This window comes from Perognathus longimembris, chromosome 1, assembly GCF_023159225.1.
Source record: "Perognathus longimembris pacificus isolate PPM17 chromosome 1, ASM2315922v1, whole genome shotgun sequence".
In the NCBI taxonomy this organism is placed as follows: Eukaryota; Metazoa; Chordata; class Mammalia; order Rodentia; family Heteromyidae; genus Perognathus; species Perognathus longimembris.
Window position 1 is genome coordinate 35,123,997 of NC_063161.1, and position 23,403 is coordinate 35,147,399.

Sequence of the window (23,403 nt, forward strand, 5' to 3'; positions counted from 1 at the left end):
ATCTAGATTCCTGTTTGATCACAGACACAGAAAGAGACTCAATTACTCTCTCTTTCTTTCTCTCAAGGGGAGTATTATTTACGAAGTGTTATAAATGCTACAATGTCTGGAACTTGGCCTAGAGCTGATTGTCAACCTGTTAGGGCTTTTTTCTCCTTTTGGTGGAGCTGAAGGTTGTTTGCAAATGCTAGAAAAGCAGAGAGATTTCTGATTCAATTAAATGGGAAGGACAGATAATGCTGGATGAGGCCAGGAGTAATGAACATCTGTTACTTAAAAAAAAAAAAAGAAAAAACATACCCAACCTTCCCCACCCCCCTTCCATTTGGTAAGCTAATGCCATAGTTTTCCCTTGAGAAATGACTTCTGAAACCTTGGGGTTGTCAATCACTTGGCCCCATCTTCTCTCCTGAGGTAGGAACATTAGGAAATCTATCTGGGAGGCAAGGGGCTTCTCCTCTAAGTTAAGGAGTTATAAGGACAAAATCCTGGAGCTAATGGTGGCCTCTGTTCTTGCCTTAGCAAGATGTGAACATCATGAGTGGGAGGAGAAGGAAAAAAAAATCCCATAGTCTTCCTTTAAACTCCTGGATCTAAAGCCACTTGTGTTCCATTTTCTCCCAACTGGATGAACAAATTTCATTCTGTTGTTTGAGCAGTGAGAGAGAATTAAGTTTGGTCACTTATGATTAAGCATTCTCAGTAAAGACAGCACAGAGAACATGAAAGGACCTGTGAATCTTCAAGGTCTTGGAGCACGTAGTAACCAAAAAAGTCATATGGTTTGAAAATAAGGATGATATAGCTGATGATAATTTTACTGCTTGAAAGGATGTGTGTTAACCCCTTGATTTAGCTAATAAAGTTGAAAATATAGCAAACTCAATGATTAATCTGAACACTAAAAAAAGTATCCATAAGGCAGTGATGTCTCTGCTGTGTAGAAAATACAACTTAATGTGTTACATAAGGTTTTCAAATCACCTAATGTGAATGATCAACAGCACTGAGTGGGCCCTATGTGCAGTCACTTCTTCTCACACCATCCTCAGAATAGATGTATGGGCTTCCTTTTTTCCACATATAATAGTGGCCACCAAGTTAGAGGTCTAACATCTTCTCCTCAGTCTTTTGATTTTTAAATCCTGTGTGCTTTTCCAAGTCATTTGGGAATTCTAGCCACATTTAAACTTAGGTTTAACGTAGTGCTTGAGCACTGTCCCTGGAAATCTTTTGTTCAAGGCTAGTACTCTACCACTGGAGCCACAGTACCACTTTCAGCTCCCCGCCCCCCCGCTTTCTGTGATTAATTTTAGAAATAAGAGTCTCACAGACTTTTCCTTCCTTGGGCTGGCTTTGAACCATGATCCTCAGATCTCAGCCTCCTGAGTAGCCAGGATTAGAAGGTTAAACCACTAATGCCCAGCAACATCTTAGATTTTTTTTTAATGAGAAAAGATTCAAATACTTTTATAAGTAGAATGAGAAAAGAGAATGGTAGTTTTCTTTTTAATCTACTTTAATTTTTTCCCTGAACTTCAAAAAATTGTTCAAGGGAAATATAGTGTAGCATGTCCATCTAAGTTTTGAGTGCTTCCTACTTAGAGTCACCCCTTCCATTATACTCCCTCATCCTGTCTGTATATAACAAACCCTTCTTTCTCTCTAAAATATAATTATTTCTAGTATCTCTAAACAATGAGTTACACACAGGAATGTATACCATCTAGATGTCAGAGGAAAACACCCCACACTCTAACACATGTTAATAAAATTAGTATGGTAAGGGTAGTTACATTTAGCATTTTGTTTGTGATTGATGCTCTTATTTATGATTTGGGAAATTATCTTAGTAAAACATCTCAGTATTTCAGGAACAAACTGTGTCATGCCAGAATGGAAGTTACTCTTTACAGATAGATCCTTGTGTTGAAAATTCATGAAGTTGGTTCTGCTCAGTGTGTGTAGTCTCATACTTGTCTGTATTCTGGGCTTGGTAAATGGATGTTTTCTTAATTCTTTAATCTTTGATAGAAGTCCACAACTGAAAACATTCACACACACCACAAGAATTGCTAATAAGCTTAGTTGAAGCATGCCAGGCTAATTTTAGTTAACAGGTAAGTCAATATTTCTTTTACAAGAATAGTGAAATAGTGTTTACACAACTGGTGGGCTATTATGGACTTATTTAACTTGCTTGAAAGAGTATAGAGCCCATTATTTGCCCTGCTCATTTTACATTCATGATATAATCAGGCTTATGGTGAATTTCTTAACTTCCTTTCACTAACAAAGTGTAATTAATTGAGAAGGGAGGAAGAGGATTTAGGAATAAAGATGTATTTTCTTTCAGAATTATTTTGTGAGAAAGCATTAAGTCAGCTAATTCATTACTTTGAAAAAGCCTATTATGTAAAATCAATTGGATCTGTCTTTGATTTTATCCAACAGAAAGGCAACCTTTAACTATATCCAGATGGTATAAAAGATGGTGGATCTATGATATTATCGATTCTTTAGCGCATTTTGATCCTTATCTAAAATCATGTATGATAATACCTATATTCCCACTGGTGTGCCGCCTGCTTCCAAAGAACACGTGTCCAATAAAACTCGCATGGAAACTAGGAGTAAGTTTCTTTTCTAACTAAGAATATAGTTAATAATACAGAGATTGGTGGCACATGCCTGTAATCCTAGCTACTCAGGAGGCTGACAGCTGAGGTCACAGTTCAAAGCCAGCCTGAGCAGGAAAGTCTGAGAGACTCTTACCTCCAATTACACCAGCAGAAAAGCCTGAAGTGGAGGTGTGGCTCAAATGGTAGAGCATAAGCCTTGAGGGAAAAAAGCTAAGGGACATGTCATGTAGAGTCCTCGAGTCAAGTCCCAGTACTCTCTTGTGCATGTGCTCTCTCTCTCTCTCTCTCTCTCTCTCTCTAATGAATAAGAAAACCTAACAGGAACACTTGAAATTAATTGTTCTTACTGCTTATTCACTTGCTTTATTTAATTCTGTCAAATAATGCCTTAATATCTGCACAAACACTTCCCTATGCTTAGTGGAATGGGTTTTTTTCTGGTCTTGTCACAATGACACTTTCAGGGATTTTTAACCATCTATCACCTTCAAATGCTCATACTCAAATGGCAACACTCAAAGATTAGGCTGTGCTCTGAAATCCGTGCTAACAGATTCCCTCTGGCAGAGCTGCTTTTCCCAAGTCCTGTGGCTAGAACTAAGGCAGGTTTGTAGTCCCTCATTTGTACTCATTCAATTTTAAGAGCTCAAAAGGCTTTGTTTTTCTTTCAAGACAAGGCCTTTCTAAATTGCCCAAGCTAGTCTTTTTTTGTAATTTATTTATTAATTAAACACAAATTTTTTGACAAGGTGTTGTGCAAAAAGGGTACAGTTACATAGTAGGGCAGTGTGTACATTTCTTGTGATATCTTACACCCTGTTTTTCTTTCCCTTCCCTAAGTCAGGTAGACATATATACAATATACAATGTACCAAGAACATATACAGTAGCCACATGGTCTACGCCCAAGAAAATTCGCCTAGGGCTTTAAATGTAATGTCGATATTAGACAATATGTAGACAGTAGTCTTATATGAACGTACATACATAGCTTTTGAGCTATTGTATTCCACTGAGAGGTCAATTTTTGACCTTTATATGTTGAGTAGTTGTTTGGTTTTAGTTACATAATGTTGGGTCGCTGCCCCAATCCTGTGGGAAATACCATTTGACAAGCAGTTTTTGGTTTCACAGACCTGGTCTCTACTGTCTCTCCGTCACCCCTTCTTAACAGTCATATATCAGGGAGATCATGCCCCTTTGTTTTCTGTGTTCTAGGCCAAGCTAGTCTTAAACTCATGGATTGAAGCATTCTTCCCAACTCAGCCTCTCAAGTAGCTGAGACTGTATGTGTAAACTACCATGCTCAATATACATATATAATGGCATAGTTTGAAGGGAATTAATATGAGTCTATTTATATAGTCTTTTTCTGGTTTATTTTAATATTCATTTGTCTTGTGTAGAAACATGGATGTATTTATTATAAGACATCTTCTCAGGCTTTCTTGAGGATTTTGTATAACCTAGGAAGTAGTAAAAGTTCTGCATTTAGTCAGGTGCTGTGCATATGTCTGTAATCTTAGCTATGGAGGAGGCTGAGATCTGAGGATAGCAATTCAGAGCCAGCCAAGGAAGGAAAGTCAATGAGATTCTTATCTGCAATTAACCACCCCAAATCCAGAAGTGGAACTGTGACTCAAGTGGTAGAACACCAACCTTGAGGGGACAAAAAGCTAAGAGAGTATAAGCCTCTGATTTCAAACCCTAATACTGGCACTAAGAAAAAAAATGCATTCTGTAACATCTATGATCTTGACATTCAGGAATTACGGAGTTGTTAGCAGAGGCAAACCTGGAATATCTATTTTCAGAAGAAAAGGAAACAGAAGATAAGACTGATTTTTTTTTAATGAGGAAGGAATCTAGAGCAAAATATGGAGAGAAGAGAAAGGGAGTAGGTGGTTAGTTCAGGTGAGATAAGTGTCCATCAATGGACATGGTCCCCTGTTTTTGTAAGCATTAATGAAAAGGCTACTAGAAAATATTCTACCTCAAATTCTACTCTGTTTTCAAATACTAGGAAATATACTTATAGATTACTCAACATCTTCCAGAAAGAAAAGACCCATATGGGGTACATATTGTAAAACTAAAAGGGAATGACAGTACTCTCCTAATTCATGGATTGTAGTCTTGGGACATACAAGATTTATAAAGTAAAAGAAACTAGTGCAGAGAATACTGTTCTCTAAGTGCTTTATTTCGATAAAACTGGTGTATTTTAATGGAGCAGGTATACTAGCATTTCACTACAATTACAATCTCATAAACCAGGGCAAAATAGGTTGTGCAGACATTGCAACACAAGTCAATGAGTCAGAGTGCAACACTCTCCAGATTATTGCAATTAAATTGTACAGAAAACTTTTGTTGAATGTTATTTGGTTTGTGGATTAATAAAAACAGTCTATTGGTCTTTCATTGGTCTTCAACAATAAACAACATTGTAGTTTCATTGATTCTTACATAGATTTTAAATGGACACATGACAAAAAAAATCGCATTGTAGTCTCAAAATTATATCTTCTAAGACATTATACTTTAGAATACATAACCAACATTCACACTCCTTTATTCGTATCATGTCTGTTTTTCTTTCTGCCATTCCCCCACTACTTTGCATCAGGATTACTGTGCAAAATGGCATGAGGGCTATTGGTTCAATAATCCATTAGAACGGCAGTATGAATAGCAGCGTAATACAGTCCTAAATTCTCATAGATTGGGGTTCAAATCTTGGCTCAATCATTGCCTACCTGTGGGAGTTGAACTGACTCCTCTCTGAGGACTAATTTCTTCATCTGAGGTATGAGGATAATATTACCACATCTGCAGAAATGTTAGGTCTGTAGTATGTGGATGTGGCATAAGGTAAGTGCTTCATATATGGCAGTAATAATGATCTTCTCATTCTTTACCTAAAGGTTTTTCTCCTTGAGGAAGTCTTTTTAATGCTATAGAAAGAGGAGGACTTAAGTAGGCAAATAAATCTTGTTCTTTGGATTTATTTTTTGTTTTTTTGGTAATCACAAATACTGAGAACAGTTACCATGTTCCTTATGGAAGCAGAATGGGTCCATTTCATTGTGAATACTTGCTAGTAAGCTAGTCTTGATGAATTATAGTTATCAGGACTCAGTTTCCAGTTTTGATAAAATCCCAATTCCCATTTTAACCAGAGTATATGTGTTCAAAGGTATCTATTGTTTATTTTGTGGATACTGAGCACTGGGAATGTAGGATAAACACAAATGGAACCTACTTCCAAGCTGACAAGAGACATGGAAAACAGAAACTTTAAAAAGCAGTGTAATAACAAATAAAAATGCAGGGTTAGGGTTAAAAGGAGGAGAACTAGCCCTCCAGAAAAAGGCTTCGTAGGAAAAATGGTATTTGGGCAAATTCTTGAATGAGCATTAGGAAATTGTTTAATGAGGAGAAATCTAAAGGCATTGTTTATATTGACTAGAGACAAAACAATTTGTAGACATTAACTAGCGAGGTTCTAACAGGGTCAATGTGAAGCTTAGAAGACTAGTATAAGGCTGGGCACCCATGGCTCAGGTCTGTAATCCTAGCTACTCAAGAGGCTGAAATCTGAGGATGGTAGTCCAGGGCAAGCCTGGGCAGGAAAATCCATGAGACTCTTATCTCCAATTGACCACCAGAAAACCAGGAAGTGATGCTGTGGCTCAAGGTGGTAGAGCACTAGTCTTGAGCAAATGAACTCAAGGACAGCATCCAGGCCCTGAGTTCACAACTGACAAAAAAAAAAAAAAAAGAAAAGAAAAAAAAGAAAGAAAGAAAGAAAAGAAGAAGACTAATATAAAGTGAAGCTGGAAAAGTAAGATTTTGGATGCAGTGTTGTTGAACTTGAACTTGGTCTTAGATACAAATAATGAAGATAACTTTAAGTAGTGACATGCCATATTTTTATCTCTAGGAAAAGAGAATCATTGGAGAAGCTAGAGATGAGTGGTAGGAGCAGGGGCAGGAATATCACAGCTTTGAGCAAGAAATGAGAAAGACTACAATTGGTATTTAACAGTAAAATATGGGTAGACAGGTGGTAGATTCTGAGATGTTTCAGGGGAAGAACTGGCAGGACCTGGTACCTGTGGGACCTACAGAGAAATGGCAGCCACATTGCCTCCATTGTTCCTAGCCTGGGTGCAGAAAGGCAATTGTGATTATTCACTACGAAAGAATTACCAGTTTTACTGGGTGCCAGTAGCTCACATCTATAACCGTAACCACTCGGGAAGCTATAATCCAGAAGACTGAGGTTCAATGCCAGCATGTTCATACACTTTCAAGAGACTCTTATCTCCTATTAACTACCACAAGGTCAGATTGGAGGTGTGGCTCAAATGTTGGAGGGAGAGCTGAACAAGCAAGCCTTGAATGTGTGAAACCCTGAGTTCCAGCCCCAGTAGTAGCAAGACAAAAGAAAAGAAAAGAAACAACCTACCTCCCCCCAAAATATGTGTAAGTCCTTTATTTGTGCCCGGTGCTAGTCTAAGTGCCTTAAACAGATTTTTTTCCCCATTTTCATTCTTGACAACCCTGTAGGATAAATTTAATTATCTTTTATTCTTTTCACAAATAAGGAGTATAAAGCACTGTTATTGCATAACTTTCCAAAGTCACTCTGCCTATACATGGTATAAATGACACTGAATCTGTGGTTTTCTTGACTCCAGAGCCATACTTTTAAGCCCTGGGAGGGAAGCAGGCTCTGAAAAGAAGATAATAAATATATTAAGTTTGTAGTTGAGAAAAGTTTCCAGGATGACATATGTTGACTATAACATGTACCTTTGTAGGATTGAATGTTTCTTGATGTGGATTCCTTGATTTGAGCCAGACATAAATTCTTGATCACAGACTTGATGCAGTGGTCTCTGTGATGTCCTGTGTTCTCTTTATTTGGGTAGATGAGATATAGCTCTAAAAATCTGAAATTTTGGACCTGTCTCAGCATCCTAACCAGTTTTCATGGCAAATATTTGAGTAGGTGATTTTTAATTTTCTTTGTTCTACTTAAATCTTTTCCACTCACATTATGACTAAAATTTGATGCATTTGAAGGTGACAAATATAATCAGTGCCACCCTTTTTTGCTGGTACTGATTATATATATGTATATATAATTTTATATACTACCTTTTTCTTAATCTTTTTTGGATATCACCAGACTGTAATTTAGCTCGTGAAGTCTGTCTACAGTGTTGTTTGAGGAATCAGTAAATCAAGCTGGTTGTTAAAACATTGCAACATCAACAAGTAGAGCACACAACAAAACCATCTTCAGTTCTGGCACTTGTTGGTCATTATTGGTAACACTGGATTTGTTTTTCTTCAGTATTTTTAGTGTTTATATCTTATCTAATTGTGATAACTTGGCACTTATAGTGAGAAAATAATTTCCCTTCAATGAATTAAACATCTTTATAAAAAGGAGTTTTTTCCTCCCTGATTTCCTGAGAGTTTTTTCAGGAAACCCTACAGCTGAAGACTTTTAAACTCAGAGAACTCAAAAGGCTTTTCTAATTTTGGTGAGTAAAGTGGTCATAGTTGGTATTGGTAAAGAGAAGTGGCAGATTTAAGGTGAGAATTCATAAAATTGATAGTAGATAAACACCCAACATTTCTTGAGTGTCAACTGTACCTAAGGCATTGATAGGAAATGTCTCACTTAACACTGTATCCCAAGAATTAGGTACTGACATCTTCATTTTGAGATGAGAGAGAGAGAGATATACAGAGAGAGATACAGAGAAAAATAGAGAGAGACAGACATACACAGAGAACACCCAGGAAATATTAACACTTAAAGAGAGATGTCAGAGGACAAGTTAGCAGGACCAATGAGCCATAATTAGAAAAGGTCATTCCAAAGCAGCCCAAAGATGACAGGTTTAAAGTTAAATGTTCAAATATTACAGGCACTTGTAGGGTCAAAAGTACATCACTGTTGGCTACAATAACATTTATCAAAGTAGCATCAAATTAAGCACATGCTTAATAGGAAATAGTTACAAATGGTGTTAGTAATTATTTCAGTAGTTTATTATCAAATTGGTAATTCCAAATCTATCTTTCTAAAGACTATATTCTTAGTGAAATTCAATCAGCATTTATTGATAATCATAACAGATTTAAGTGGAACTAGGCACAGATAGTGTCAAAAGTCATTTATTTATTAATTGATTAAATATTTGTTGAGAAGCTTCTCTGGTGATTACACCGTGTCCTTTGGAATCCAGTGATGAGCGAAGCGGAAGGTACCTGATCTATTGGAGATAATGGTCCATTGGGAGTTGGAGGCATTAATTTAATCAACACACACAAATAAATGTCCAACTGTGTCCAGTTCTATGAATGATTTGTTTTGAAAACAAGATTTACTAATGAGGAAATAAAATAAATAGTCCCACAAACATGAGCTATATATCTTACATGGTCTACCACTGATTTGTTTAAGGATCTTTTTCCCCCCCACAAATAAACATAGTAGAACTATCCCAAACATTCATAAAATGATCACCCTTCATACTTAATGACAGGTGGTTTTATTTTTCATCTACCTATTTCCTTAAACGTGTTTTATTGTCTTGATTGTGCTTGGGAGGCCGTATAATTGCGGTGACAGGTTGGTCATTTCATGTTCATTGAGAAAGCAGGGAGACGAAGGAAATCGATCAAGGAATCTTATTTATTAGTAGTACTTACACACTTATAATGACACATGTGTAATTCCAGCAGTGGGATGCTGAAACAAGAGGACCATCAGTTCAAGGCTAGCCTGGGCTATAGAGAGAGATTGTGTCTCAAGAAAGAAAAAAAAAAGGGAGAGCATTTAAGCACTTCAATATCAAAGTGGCTTTGCATTTATAAAAAGGTGTGCATGTCAGCAAATGCATCTACAGCAAACAGATGGGTGGTTACATTAAGCAGCTGAATTTTCTGAGATGTTTACTGAATCAGAGAGAAAGATCAGTGTTTTCTATGGGGGTGTAGAAAACCTCCTGAGCCACCTCTTCAGTGCCAACTCACTGTGGATGTTTAGTTGTTCATAACCCAGACATTCACTCCTTATGTTGACTTATACTCGTAATTTATCTATGTATGAAATGTCAGGAGAGGTTACATTTTTCCATGAAATTTAAGATGTTTGACAATGTGCTTTCTGTGTAATTTCCAAATGCAAAGGCCTTTCAACTTTTACACTGAAAGCCTACACTCACAGCTCAGGATAGAACAAGCGACAAGGCCAGCCACCCATTCTTAGAGGAACAAATTAGGTGTTTGAGTGATAAAGAAAAGGTAAATTTAACAAAAATTTAAAAGAAGGACAATTTTGGAAAGGAAAAATAAAAAAATATCAATTTAGTCTGCCCTAAGGTATTTGGGATTTCCTAAACAGGAAATCCATCCTACAGTTTTTTTTCAGAAACCAGAGAGATAATCAGCTTTTAAAAAATTACTAAAAGCTATTTAAGATGTAAATTTTTTGTTTATTTTACATAATGCAGAGAACACAACAGCAATAATAATATAATAAAGTCTATAGTGGGTAAGTGTGTGAACAAAGGAATAGTTCCTTAGGCGATCAATTTAGAAAGGCAAAAGAAGCCCAGTGCTCAAGTTTAAACTTGAAGTATAAACTAAAGTTAATGAGGCGCTGTAAAGGAATGTGCTTGCCCAGTGCACGGCATGTGTCTGTGTGTAGGTATATACACAGTCCTGCTTGCTAAGGGGCTAGCTATTATGTTTGCTCTAATAGGCTTATTCATAGGCACATTCCAAAAATTTTAAATTGCCTTACTTAAGTGCCAAAAGCAATAAGAGTTTAATTATATTATGAAATTAATTAGCGTTTATTCGTGGGCTAGGAAAACTGTCCATCCATCACTTATCAGACAGTTATTGGGTACTGCCTATAGGGGAACTTTATTCTTAGTTGTGGAAAGCTAATAAGCAAACTCAAAGCACCCAATTTCTGTTCTTTCCATTTCGGAGAGTTGCGGTCCTAGACAGGCAGACAATTAAAAACCAGATAACTCAAACAGGCAGACTATCAGGTGGTGATGAGCCAGAACATCTGAGTGAAGACCTGCAAACACAGAACAGGTAGCCACTCAGGCATCTAGGAGGAGGATTTTCTTCCTAGGCAGAAGAAACAGCAAACACAAGGCCCTGGGGCCAGGCATGTGTTAGCAGGCTCCCTGTGTTGGATGAAGAACAAAGGCCAGTGTGGCTGAAGTATACCTTCTGTGATGGTGGTGGTGGTAATGAGAGATGGTGGTAGAGTTGAAGACTGTGCCTGACTGGTCCTTGTCAGGACTTCAGATTTTACTTTGAGTGAGATGGGGAGTCAGGGTATGCATGTGGGGAAGGTAGGGGGTGTTGTTGAGCAGAGGAGTCAGCAGATCTAGTTTACTTATAAAAGAATGACTATCTGCTGTGGGGAATTGATGAAGGATGGAGAGATGTAAGAGAATAGATAAGGCCATTATAACCAAGTCATGTCTTGAGCCAGGGTGATAGTTGTGGAAGTGGCAACCAGTGGTGAGACTCTGGGTATTTTCTGAAAACAGCTTACAGAATTTGCTGAAGGATTGGATATAGGATTAGTGTGAGGGAGAGAGGAAAGAAAGGAGAAGAATTCAGGATTTTTGACCTGAGCAAGCTGAAGGATGTAGTTAACCATAAACTAAGATGAGGAAGACTGTGGGGGGCGGGGGAAAGGAACTAAGAAAAATACAAGCAAGGTTGGAAAAAGATAATATCTTAATTTCGAGCACTTCTTCTATGTGCAGATGGAAACTTGGAGATGTAGTTGAGTGTATCTGGCATCAGAGAAGTATAGTCTGGAACTGACAATGTGATGAGTTGTCAGATGCTAGGTGGAATGACTTTGTGAGGCCACTAGGGGAAGCATGGAGGCAGAAAGGAGAAAGGATAACAGGATGGAGCCTAAAACCCACTGAAGTTGCCTGCAGAGAGTGGGCCGCAAGCATCACTAGCAACAGTCAGGAAGCATGATATGGAGAGGTGTAGTCAGCAGTGAAACATTTTCCTAACAGATTCAAGAGGCAGAGAAACTGTCCACGAGGTGTAGCACTGTGAGGGTCACTAAGAGTCATTAATATGAGCAATTCCACAGTGATAGGTTTAGGGTCTACTAGGTGTGTATTTATTCAATCAGTTTGAAATTATCTGAGATGAATAACACAAAATATTCTCTAAGAAAAAAGAAACAAGGGCTGGGAATATGGCCTAGTGGCAAGAGTGCTTGCCTCGTGTACATGAAGCCCTAGGTTCGATTCCCCAGCACCACATATATAGAAAACGGCCAGAAGCGGCGCTGTGGCTCGAGTGGCAGAGTATGAGCCTTGAGCAAAAAGAGGTCAGGGGCAGTGCTCAGGCCCTGAGTCCAAGGCCCAGAACTGGCAAAAAAATAAAAAAAGAAAAGAAAAGAAAAAAGACCCTAAACCTTTTACCCAGCTATTAAGGGTAAAAACAATAATGATAATAACTAACATTTATTCTCTACCTATGACTGCCAGTATTTTGCTACAGTGCTTTATATGCATGGCTTTGACTCTTCAAAATAAAAATGTATGTTATTACCTATATATTGCATATTACATGAAAGTCTGAAGATTTTAAGAGGCTTTACTTAAAGTGAGATAATGAGGTAGTGATGGAGCTGAAATGTGGAAAGCATTTTCTAAACCTGCAAGCTGAATATTTGTTGTTTTGAAGGTGTATAGCCTTACTACTTAGAAATTAAAGTGGCATTTCTGTTCATTCTATTTATTTCAGGTGTCTTTATTTTGCCTATATAACATTAAGAAACTATAATCCAGTTCTTTAAAATTTTTTGTTTTGCTTGCTTGATTTTTACAGTGCTGGATTTGAAACCCAGGGCCTTGCACATGCTAAACAAATCCTGTACCACTCAGATACAATCCTAGTTCTTGTTTCTTTCTTTCTTTTTTTTTTTTCTTTGAGATCAGTCTCTCCATGTAGCTTAGGCCAGCCCTACAACTTTTTGTTTTTTTTGGTTGGTCATTGGGCTTAAACTGTGGGCCTGGGTGCTGTCCCTGAGCTCTTCAGCTCAAGGCCAGCACTTGGGCCACTTCCGGTTTTCTGGTGGTTAATTGGACATAAGAGTCTTATGGACTTTCTTGCCTGGGCTGGCTTTGAACCATGATCCTCAGATCTCAGCCTCCTTAGTTGCTAGGATTACAGGTGTGATCCACCAACACCTGGCAGCTTTGCAATTTTTAATGTCCTTTCTCAGCCTCCCAAGTGCTGAGATTACAAGTAGTTATACCATAATCAGTTTTTTATTTAATAAAGGGAATTACCCCAAATACTTCAATTCATTGGGTTAGATTAATATATTCAACTATACTAAAATATTTTGAGAATAAAAATTTCTAGAATGATTTCTTTTTGTCTTTCTTCCTTTCTTCCTTTCTCCCTCTTTCTTCCTCTCACTCTCTTCCTCCCTCCCTCTCTTTCTCTCTCTCTCCCCTTCTCTCCTTCCCTTCCTCCTTCACCCCCGCCCACCACCTTTTCTTTCCTTTTAGAGCCAGTATGGGGCTAGAACTCAGGGCCTCAAGTTCTCACTAGACTCTTTTGCTCAGGGCTGGTGCTCTCCCATATGTCCATTTCCAGCTTTTTACTTGTTCATTGGAGATAAGGGTTTCATGAACTATTCTGCCCTTGCTGGCTTTGAACCTGGATCCTTATACCTCAGCCTCCCAGGATTACAGGCTGGCGCACTAATTTGGACAAAGTTTTGAGAAGAGCCTTTGCAACACACGATATTGAGAAGCCATTGAGCTTGTAACATGTTCACATCGTGGACCCAACACAAGCTCTATATGAGATGGATATTACTGTCATCTGCATTTTACGTGTAGAGCTAAAGGTTTAGAGAGCGGAGGGAATTGCCCAGTCACAGAGCTTGTAAGTGGCTGAGAAGAAATGACCCCATGTCCCCTGGAATTACATTCCATGCTCTTTCCACTACAACATGCATGCAAATTTAGTTAATTCCCAAGCCTAGCTTGAAATATTATATCTTTACTCATCTGTGTAAAATTGATTACCTTCATTTGATGCACCATTATAACTCTAACAGCTGGTGCCACGGAGGCCCATGGTTTTAGGAAGCACATACACATTTTTCAATTAGACGTGTTCTCTCTGGGAAGCATGTGTGTGTTTGGGGGGGGGGGGTGATTTGGGTTTCTCGGTCAGGATTGTGTGTACAGGATCTTAGAGTGGGAAAAGCAGAGTGGTGGTGCCCTGCACAGTTGCGGACCCTTTCTGAAGATGCAGTTAGGTCTGAGGTGTTCCCTTGGGGAGAACCAGAGTGAACAGGGGTAATGACGTGGATTGGAGTGTACCATGAGATGGGATGAGGAGAAGGTGTCTTTGTCCAGAACGATTCCGATAACTTTCCACGGCCCTTCTGTCTCACGTCTATCTCACAGCCACCTCTTACAGCTACTTCATGGGAGTGTGAACTCCCCACATCTATGGTTTAACTCCTTTGATCAAGTTCCCATTCTACGGCCAGAATGGTCTCATCCATCTTCTCCCTGCCCACCCCCCCAACCCCATCTGCCTATTAAAAAGTGCAACTCTAGGAATTCAATCATGTTCTTAAAATTCTTCCACAGTTGCCCATTACAGTTAAAATACTGATTTAAAAAAAACCCAAAAAACAGAATTAAACACAGTCTGCATGACCTGATTCTTTCCCTACTCTCCCATCTTCAGCTGTGGGACACCACCCAAGCTCTCCACCCCTTAGTGAAGCGCCTTTCTCTAAGTCCTCTCCTTCCTCAGGTCACACAGTCTTCTCCTCTAGGTTGATGCAAGTGCTACCACCTCAAAGACCTTCTGTGGCCACCCACCCTAAGTAAGGCCTCTATGTTTTCATTCCTCTAATTACTTGGCTCATGTCCTTCCAAGTAGCCATTATGATTTGCAATTGTATTTTATTTGTGTGTTTGTTTTTAGATAATGTCCCATCCTCTCCCAGTGGAAGTGAAGTCCCATGAGTATAGTTTCTTTATGTGCTTTTGTTCCCCTCTTGTCACTTCCTGGAATATAATAGATGTTCAATTACATCTTGAATGAATGAGCTGTCTTGGGCAAACCACTTTCTCAGCCTGACTTTCACAAAACAGCCAATATTTATTTTGCATTAATATCTTAAACATTGTGATCATATCACAAACTAGTTGGTCCTGGCACTGGAACCGAGATGGGAGTTGCATCTATGTTTCCTGAACCCCTCATGAAGGCTGGAAGGGATGCTAATTCTCTGCTCTTCTTGGCAGCTCCCTGATGGCCTTAAACACAAGTGACAGCAGAAGAGCAGCAAAGAATTTGGTTAATGCTCTATCTAGATTTTTTTTGTACAATCAAGAAACTTAGATGTGTTAGTGGGCCATGATGGTATTATTATTAAAATTCATATCAATTTTCAATCCTTTGGTAGAGATCAATAAAGAAACCCTTCTATTCTCTAAAACTGGAACTATTCTCTGTCCTCTCAGGATGCCTCATTGGAAGCTTGGTTAAAGCTGTCGTTTTAGCTCCCTCTGCTGGTGGTGAATGATGCTTTTAGCAGAAGACTGAGGAAGAGGACCTCATGTTGCTCAAAGCCAGGACTGAAATCTCTGCTTTTGTTGATACACTTCCCTTGGTCCAGGTGAGAAGCACAAATGATCTTTTAAAAGCAACTTTCACAGTCCTACTGAGATATAATTTGCCTACCATAAAATTCACGTATTTATAGTCTCAAATACACTAGTTTTAAAAAGGTATTTATAATTGCACAACTCTTACTATAATCTACTTTTTGTATATTTTCATTACCTACCCTCCCAAAAGAAACTTATCCATCAGCCACCACTTTCAAGTTCTAACCAATCCTCTCTTGTGACTAGCTTCTGGAAGCCACTAATTTCTTGTGTCTATATTCTTATCATTTATGGGCATTTTGAATGTATGGTCTTTTCTGACTGCTAATCATATTAGGGGATTTTTTTTTAGTTTCATTCATATTGTAGAATGTATCAGTACTTCATTAGTTTTTATTGTTAAACAATATTACATTTTATGGACACATCCTACGCTTGGTTTATTCAGCATTTGGTACATAATAACTTCTCTGTAATTTACTGTGTCTGTTTTGGGGCTATGTAATAATGTTTTGAACATTAATGTGTGTTTTTAGTGTATAGTTTCATCTTTCCTGGGTAGATACGTAAGAGTCAAATTGCTGGGTCCTATCGCTGTTTAACATTTTGAGGAGCTATAATATTGTTTTCCAAAGTGAGTGTGCCATTTTATAGCCTCATACCTATGCTCTATTTGAAGAGATTTTAGAAGTAATGCCTCAGCAAAAGCAAACCTGAGTCTAGTAGATGCTCATCATTTCTTCTTTTGTTTTCCACTTTCCTATTTCATCATTTGCTTTTGTTTTTACTTAATCTAACTTTCTTTCTCTATGACCACTGTGAAATCTCCAGTTTTCCTCCCTATAAGTACAGATTGTTAGATGATGCCCAAGCTTCTACCTGGCTAAAAATATAGGTAAGGTTGTAAGAAAGCCAGTGTTATATGTTGATATCACATGTTGATTTTGCACTTTCTTGATGATGTTGCTGTGAATTCTGAAAAAACAGACCATAATGGCTTGAAGTTAGACTATCTGGATTAAGTTCCTTGATCTGTCACTTTCTACAGCACTGGAAAAGGATTTCTCTCCCTCCTCCCATGGCTTTATTGAAGTATAACTAACAAAAGTTCACATGTGTAAGATACACGTACACATGGGGAAATGATGGTCACATCAAGTTAATGAACATATTTATCACCTCAGGCAGAATAGCCTTTTCTCCTCCCATCTTTTTTTTTTTTTTTTAGATCATAACATTAAATTCTTTGCTGGTAAGAATGTAAGATGAACTGTTTGAGCATATTTTAAGTATACAATATAGTACTGCTAATTATCATGACTTAGATATTTAAACATTATTCTTCTTCTCATACTGAGATTGTACTGTTTGGTAAACTTCCTATTTTCCCACTCCCCAGCCCCTTAGTGACCAACATGCTACTCAGAATTCTACTTTTGACAATTCTATGCAGAAAAGATTATACAATATTAGCTCTTCTGTGCCTCATTTATTTAACTTACCATAACTTCTCCAATGTGACTACAATGCCAGTATTTCCTTTCTTTCTAAAGGCTGTAAAGTATTCCATATATTCCACACATACACTTGTATCCATCTGTCCATTTATCCATCAATCTGTTCATCCGTCTATCCTCTACCTGTCCATCCTTCCATCCATCCATCTGTACTTCCTTCCATCCATGATCACTCAGGTTAATGCCATATCCTGACCACAGTGAATAGTACATTAGTGAACATAGAGGTACAGATACTCCTTTAAGGTTTGATTTCTGTGATTTTGCACATACTCAGAAGGAAAGTGACTGGGCCATAATGTGGTTTTATTTCTATTTGAGGGTTTCATCTCTTTTTAATTACCATGCATTACAAGAGAGAAGGGTTATGTTGAGTTGTCTGAATTTCTGACCAGACTTGTAGTTTGCAAATAGGATCAACTTAACTGTAACGAGAGAGAATGAACCACTGTTCTACCGGGAAATTTGTCTGTTAAGTTAGAAGTAGGAAGTCTCACTGTCGTCTCCTTTTTTTATCCTTGTCTGGAATTCCCTGTGATCTCTGAAATGCCAGTACTGAACAAATGCTTTCTCCTTTCACATCCCCAGGATACCCTTGAAAAGAAAATATTTTAATTTAATTTAATTTTATTGTAAGGTTGATATCAGAGGGATTATAGTTACATCAGTAAGGAAATAAGTACACTTGTGGTTGAACATTGTTACCCTCCCTTGTTTTTTCCCTCCCCCCTCGACTTTCCTCCTCCACAAGTTGTAAAGTTCATTTCCAACAGTGTCTTGTGAGTATTGTTGCATTGGTTCATCCTTTGTCCTTTGTCTCACCATTTTTTATTCCTCTTCCTTTCTCCAAATCAGATAAACGTATATACAAGACACAGGGTACCAAAATTAAAAAAAACAAACAAACAACAAAACAAAACAGTGACAATAAAAAACAAAATGTTAAGCATGTTAAATTGGACACTTGGTTTTGAATGTGAAAGAACAAGGAGAAGATTCCAATGGTCTAACATACTTTTCTGTGCTTTATATTTCTTTGCAGTTGTGACTGTATGCTTGCTGTCATGGCTGATTCTTCCACAGAAATGCTTCATTTTTCTCTGAAATCTAAAATCCTGCCATCGATCTGCTGCATTCACAAAACTTCATTGGTTTAAACAGGCCTTCCCAAGGTGGAGCAGCAAAACCAAGAGACTCCATTTACTGAGCTTGGGTTTCAGGAAACATGTTTAATAGCAGATAGTTCCTGTTTCTTTTGTTTTCCATTCAAGTTCTACAAAATTGGATTGTCTTTAAATAGATGTTGCCGCCATTGGGACAAGATTCACTTTCACATCCCTGAAGAAGTAAAGAGTCTTATAAAAATTGATTTTGCCTTGGCTACACACAAAATGGAACCTAAGCAAAGCTGAGGATCAAGAGGAGTATCATGTTGAAACAGTGATGGAACAATATACCAAACACATACTCTGTTTAGATTCTAATGTAGCCTTCAGTGACTAAAGAATAATTGCTGGTGAATGAAGGTAAAAGAAATTTCCTTTGATCAATCTCATTTTGTCTGTTTTGGAAGCCCAATACAGGTCAGTATTAAAAGATTTCTGGAGAAAGAAAAGAAGGGAAGTAATTTGAAAAACTGTTGCTCTTGCTCATCATTTGGAAAGGTCCTGGGTTTGGCGGGTTGGTGGAGTTTTGCCTCAATGTCTTAATGTCTTGAATGAGATGAATGCTTACCAAACAATGATGATGATGATGATGATGATGATGATGTTGATAATGATGATGACTAATTTGTATTGAATACCTAGTGTATATTACAGGTTATGCATATAATATCTCATTTAAGAGAAGATTAAATTGGATTACTTCCTCCACCCTGGATGACCAGATAGTGTGATAGTTCAAGGAAGATATAAGGTTTTATTTCTTCTTCCACCACCATGTGACTTGATGTAGGTTTCGCTCGGCCTTGGTTTCATAATCTATCAATGCCATTTAAGGCCAAATCCCTATAAGGATTAAGCACAGGCCCGTAGTTGAGACTGACCAACCATTTTACAATTCAAATACTTGGAGAGACCAATGAGATGGAGTGAAGGACACAGGAAGCAGCTGACATTTCAAGAGGATTTTCTGTTCTCCCAGGACATTGGGGTATGTGTGTGGGGTGAGGGCTATATTCCAGCTGAGTTGAATCTAGAGTTCTCTACTCCAGAGAGCATTCTAGAGAGTTTCCATCTTCTCCTTATCTCAAAGCAGAGCCATGGTAGAATTTAAGTAGAAAAGATGTCTAATTAGGTTGCTTTCATGCTCACTCTCACTGAGCTTGCAAATATCATGAACAGACTCTCTTGACCCTATGATTAAGCAAACACATGGCCTTGACAACTTTGCTTTGAAGAGTGTCATGAAATTAGCTAGTAGGTGTTTGAACTCTTGCTCTGCCCTCTGAGCTCTTTATCTGAGAGAAGCAGTGTGGTTCAGAAGATGGAACAGGAGCCTCCTCATTTACAGACACAACTGGGACACTCACATGCTCTCTTTCTTCAGTTGCCTTATTGTCTGTTTGGGGATTATATATTTTATATATTTAATTTATTAAATGCAGCTAAAATAGGATCTCAGGTTGACTTCTGATTGCTTTCTTTTGGATTGCAACCATTTACCAAGATTTGGCACATGCAGTACTGAGGAAAAAAGAACCCCTTTCTAATGCTAACCTACCTAAAACCTTAGTAAAGAGCATTTGCAGACTGTTTTTGCTTCTTACTTGCAGTCGGGTATCTGCTGACTTAGTACAACATATAGTAAAATCCAGTTGCATAAGCGACGTATTTGTAGGGAATGGATTTTCTGTGTTCTACTTACTCTGACTAGGAAATTGGCCCAGTTTTAGACCGTCATCTTCTAGTCCAAGAAGATTTCAAGAAAACTAGCTTTTTAGATAAAAATCAGGTAACAACGTGTTCCTTGTTCATACTTTATGGACTGTAAATTGCTATTTTATAAAATGCTGATCAAAATGCCAACACCTGAATAGTTGTAGGATTAGAAAAAAATAAAAAATTAAGAAGGCATTTTTGTATGCCTTTAATGTCTAGAAATCTTTGTGCTGTGAAGTAAGCCTCAACATGTCAAAATTCAGGTGAAATATTATCTAGACTTTTGATATGCTCTAGATTTGAGGCAAAATTAGAAAGTTGTTTACATAGCCACAAATAATCCATGAATAACACCCAAAGGGTAAATATAGTTTAATTTTAATAGACATGGTTGGAGGACTGGGCTGAGACTTTCATTGGAAAATTTTAGAATTTCTTGAGAAAGACAAGTATGAAGAATGGAAGCAGATATATTTGCTTTGAGTTGTTCGCAGAGTGACTTAGCACTCTTGGAGCACTTTGTGTTTTACTAAGGCCGTTAGATCCCATCTGGTGTTTGTAAAGTCTTTTACTATTCCCTGCTGGGATTGGCTTGCATGACTGTGTGTTCCCAAAATATTTTTTAAAAGTATCTGGTGGATCTATCCCAGCTAGAAGCACCATGATAAAGGACCACATTTCCATTATGATGACTTCAGGAATGGGGACAAATGTCATTAGGTTGCAGAGGATTCATCAGTTTTACCCTGTGTGACATCTGGGGAGGAATGTGAATAATTAGTGGTTTCCAGAAGTTTTTGGATTTCCATATCCTGTGTCAATATTACTTGAAGAATATTTATAGGTTGTGAGTCAGTGAGTTGCAATTTACTCTCTCTCTGGAATTCATTCTACACTGTGTGGAGTGTTGTCTCAGTCCTTATTCATGCCACTGGGTTCCCTGAAGTCATCCATGTTGTTAACAACCAGATGGCTTAACCTTTCTGAGATATCTTCTATTGTGTTATGACAGTCCTGCAGTTCTGAAAGCCAAGAAGACTTTGTATGAAAAGAAAATAATTTTATTTGGCAGGCATTTGTTGAATCATTTCTTGTCAAGACAATCTGATAGGCACTGGGAGAATTATCAAGATTTAAACGTGATCCCTGTCTTCAAACAACTCATAGTCTAGGTTGGAAATGTAGTTAATAACAAAATAAGCTCATTTTGAAAAGTGAGATATAGCAGAGCTGTCACACCAGTAGAATGATTCAATTTGATTGGAATATGAAGGAAAGCACTATGGGGCAGCTAAGACAAACTTGAAAATAAATCCAGTTCTAATTTAAAAGAGGTGATACACATGCTTGTGCATATGTGTGTGTGCACGTGCACACACCCCCCCACACACCCCCACACACACCCCCACCCCCCTCAGGGTCTTACCCTTGCTAAGCTTGTGCTCTTACCTCTGGGCCTTCCTTTTGCAGCCATTGTGTATAAAGTGGATAGTAAATGTAATAATTTATTATATCTCAATATATAGAGATATAGGTATCAGAATATAGCATAAAGAATTTTTGGATGGCCATCTAAATTTAATGTTGGATTGGTGACTGATGGTGTAAGCTTTGGAAGCTCTGCACTAGTACTTAAGTCCAGGCACTATTTTAGAGGTTGGAGTTGTAGAACATGCATTTTAGTGGGAAGAGATTGGAAGAAGCCAATACACAAAAGTAGTGCAAAAAAAATCAGTGGGTTGTTACTAGGTCTGTAATAAAACTGGGTGAAATAATAAGCAATAATAAGGGATGTGGTTTTCATGAGAAAAGATGCACATAAAGGGATGTTGTTTGTGTGTGTGTGTGTGTGTGTGTGTGTGTGTGTGTGTGTGTGTGTATTGGCAGCATTGGAGCCAGAGCCCACAGCTTCATGCTTGCATACATGTGGTGAAAAGTTGGGCTATATTTTAGCTGTGGTGGGTAATCATTGAAGTGTTTCAAGGATCACTTTGGCTGCTGGTTAGAGAGCATGTCCTGATGCAGAGGTCAGTCAGGAAGGCCTTTACTAGTCTGGAATCAAGGTGGCTGTTTGGACTGGCAGGTGTAGGGAAGATGGGGATGGATAAGCTCCAGGGACAAGACATACAGGTGTCTGGCTTGAACAAAGGAGGGTGATGGTCATGTTGAGGAGGGTGGTACTGAGGTAGGGAGGTTTAAGACAATAGGTTCTTGAGATCTCTAAGCCTGCTTTTATGCCTGCAAAATGGCATGGATAAGTAAATTGTTCTTACAGGAGTGCTGTTGTAAGAGCTAAAACAAATGAATCAAATGTAAAATATCTGGCACCCAGTAAGGGCACAGTAATTTCCAGTTACTTTTTTATTTAAAAATAGAAATCATAAAGAATTTCAAAAAAGGTGAGGTAGGAGTAAATGACACATTTTTATAACTCTAGGCTTTAAAATGGAGTATTTGATTAAACAGGATTGAGTCCATTAGGTGTTGACTTGAAATTGTTGACAGCAAGGAGCTGTGTTCTGCTGCCCCTTTCAGTCCTAGGAGAAATTGGAAGTGCAGCCTTGACTGGCATGGAACCAATGGTGCAGGATGCGAGTTGTTCCCTATACACCTGAAAGGACAGCCCATGAGAAGACACATTTGAATGTTGGACGCTGGGGGTTTACACATATAATCCTAGCTACTCAGGGGCTGGGATCTGGAGGATCATGATTCAAAGTCATCTGGGGGAAGAAAAGTTTGTGAGACACCAGCTCTAAAACCAGCAAAACCAGCAAAATCCAGGCTGGCATCATGGGCTCAAGTAGTAGGATATCAGTAGTTAGTGGAGCAAGCATGAGGCCATGAGTTAAAAAACCAGCACTTGTAATAAAGATAGAAGAGGAGGAGGAGGAAGAGGAAGAAGAAGAGGAGGGGGAGAAGGAAGAAGAGGAGGAGGAGGAGGAGGAGGAGGAGGAGGAGGAGGAGGAGGAGGAGGAGGAGGAGGAGAAGGAGTCCATTTCATAATGCTCACTGACCTAAGTTTAGCTTTAAGAGAGTTGGACAGTCAAACACATTATTTCATTATTAGATGGTTCTGAGATTAGGTGGGAGGCAATTAGACCATTCGAACAATTGATAATGTAGCTCAGAATAGTTGATATGTGTGGATTATGTTTACAAATTAAAAAACACTATTCATAAAATATAGAAGTCTTAATTCATTTCATGGATATTTAGTACATACTTAGTATGTACTGTGTACTGGTCTAGGGGCTGAAGAAATATTAACAAAACAGTACAACTCTGTGTGACCATGAAGCTTATATTCCTGTTCAAGAGAAAAATAAGGAAAAGGTAAAGAAATATTGAATATGCCTTAAGGTTACAATTGATGCTTTGAGGGAACATAAGGCAGGATGAAGAAAGAGAATTTAGGTCAGCGAGGGAATGCTCTCATAGGTGACGGTTGAGCAGGGACTGGACTTCACTGGAGTGAAGTAAGACAGCCACCTATTGCAGTACAAAGCTGTTCAACAGAGGCAACTGCATCATAAAAGTCAGGAGCCAGCATGGTACTGCCAAGAAGCAGCAAGGAGGCCAGTGTAGAATGAAATGAGCAACAAGCAGAATCAGAAAG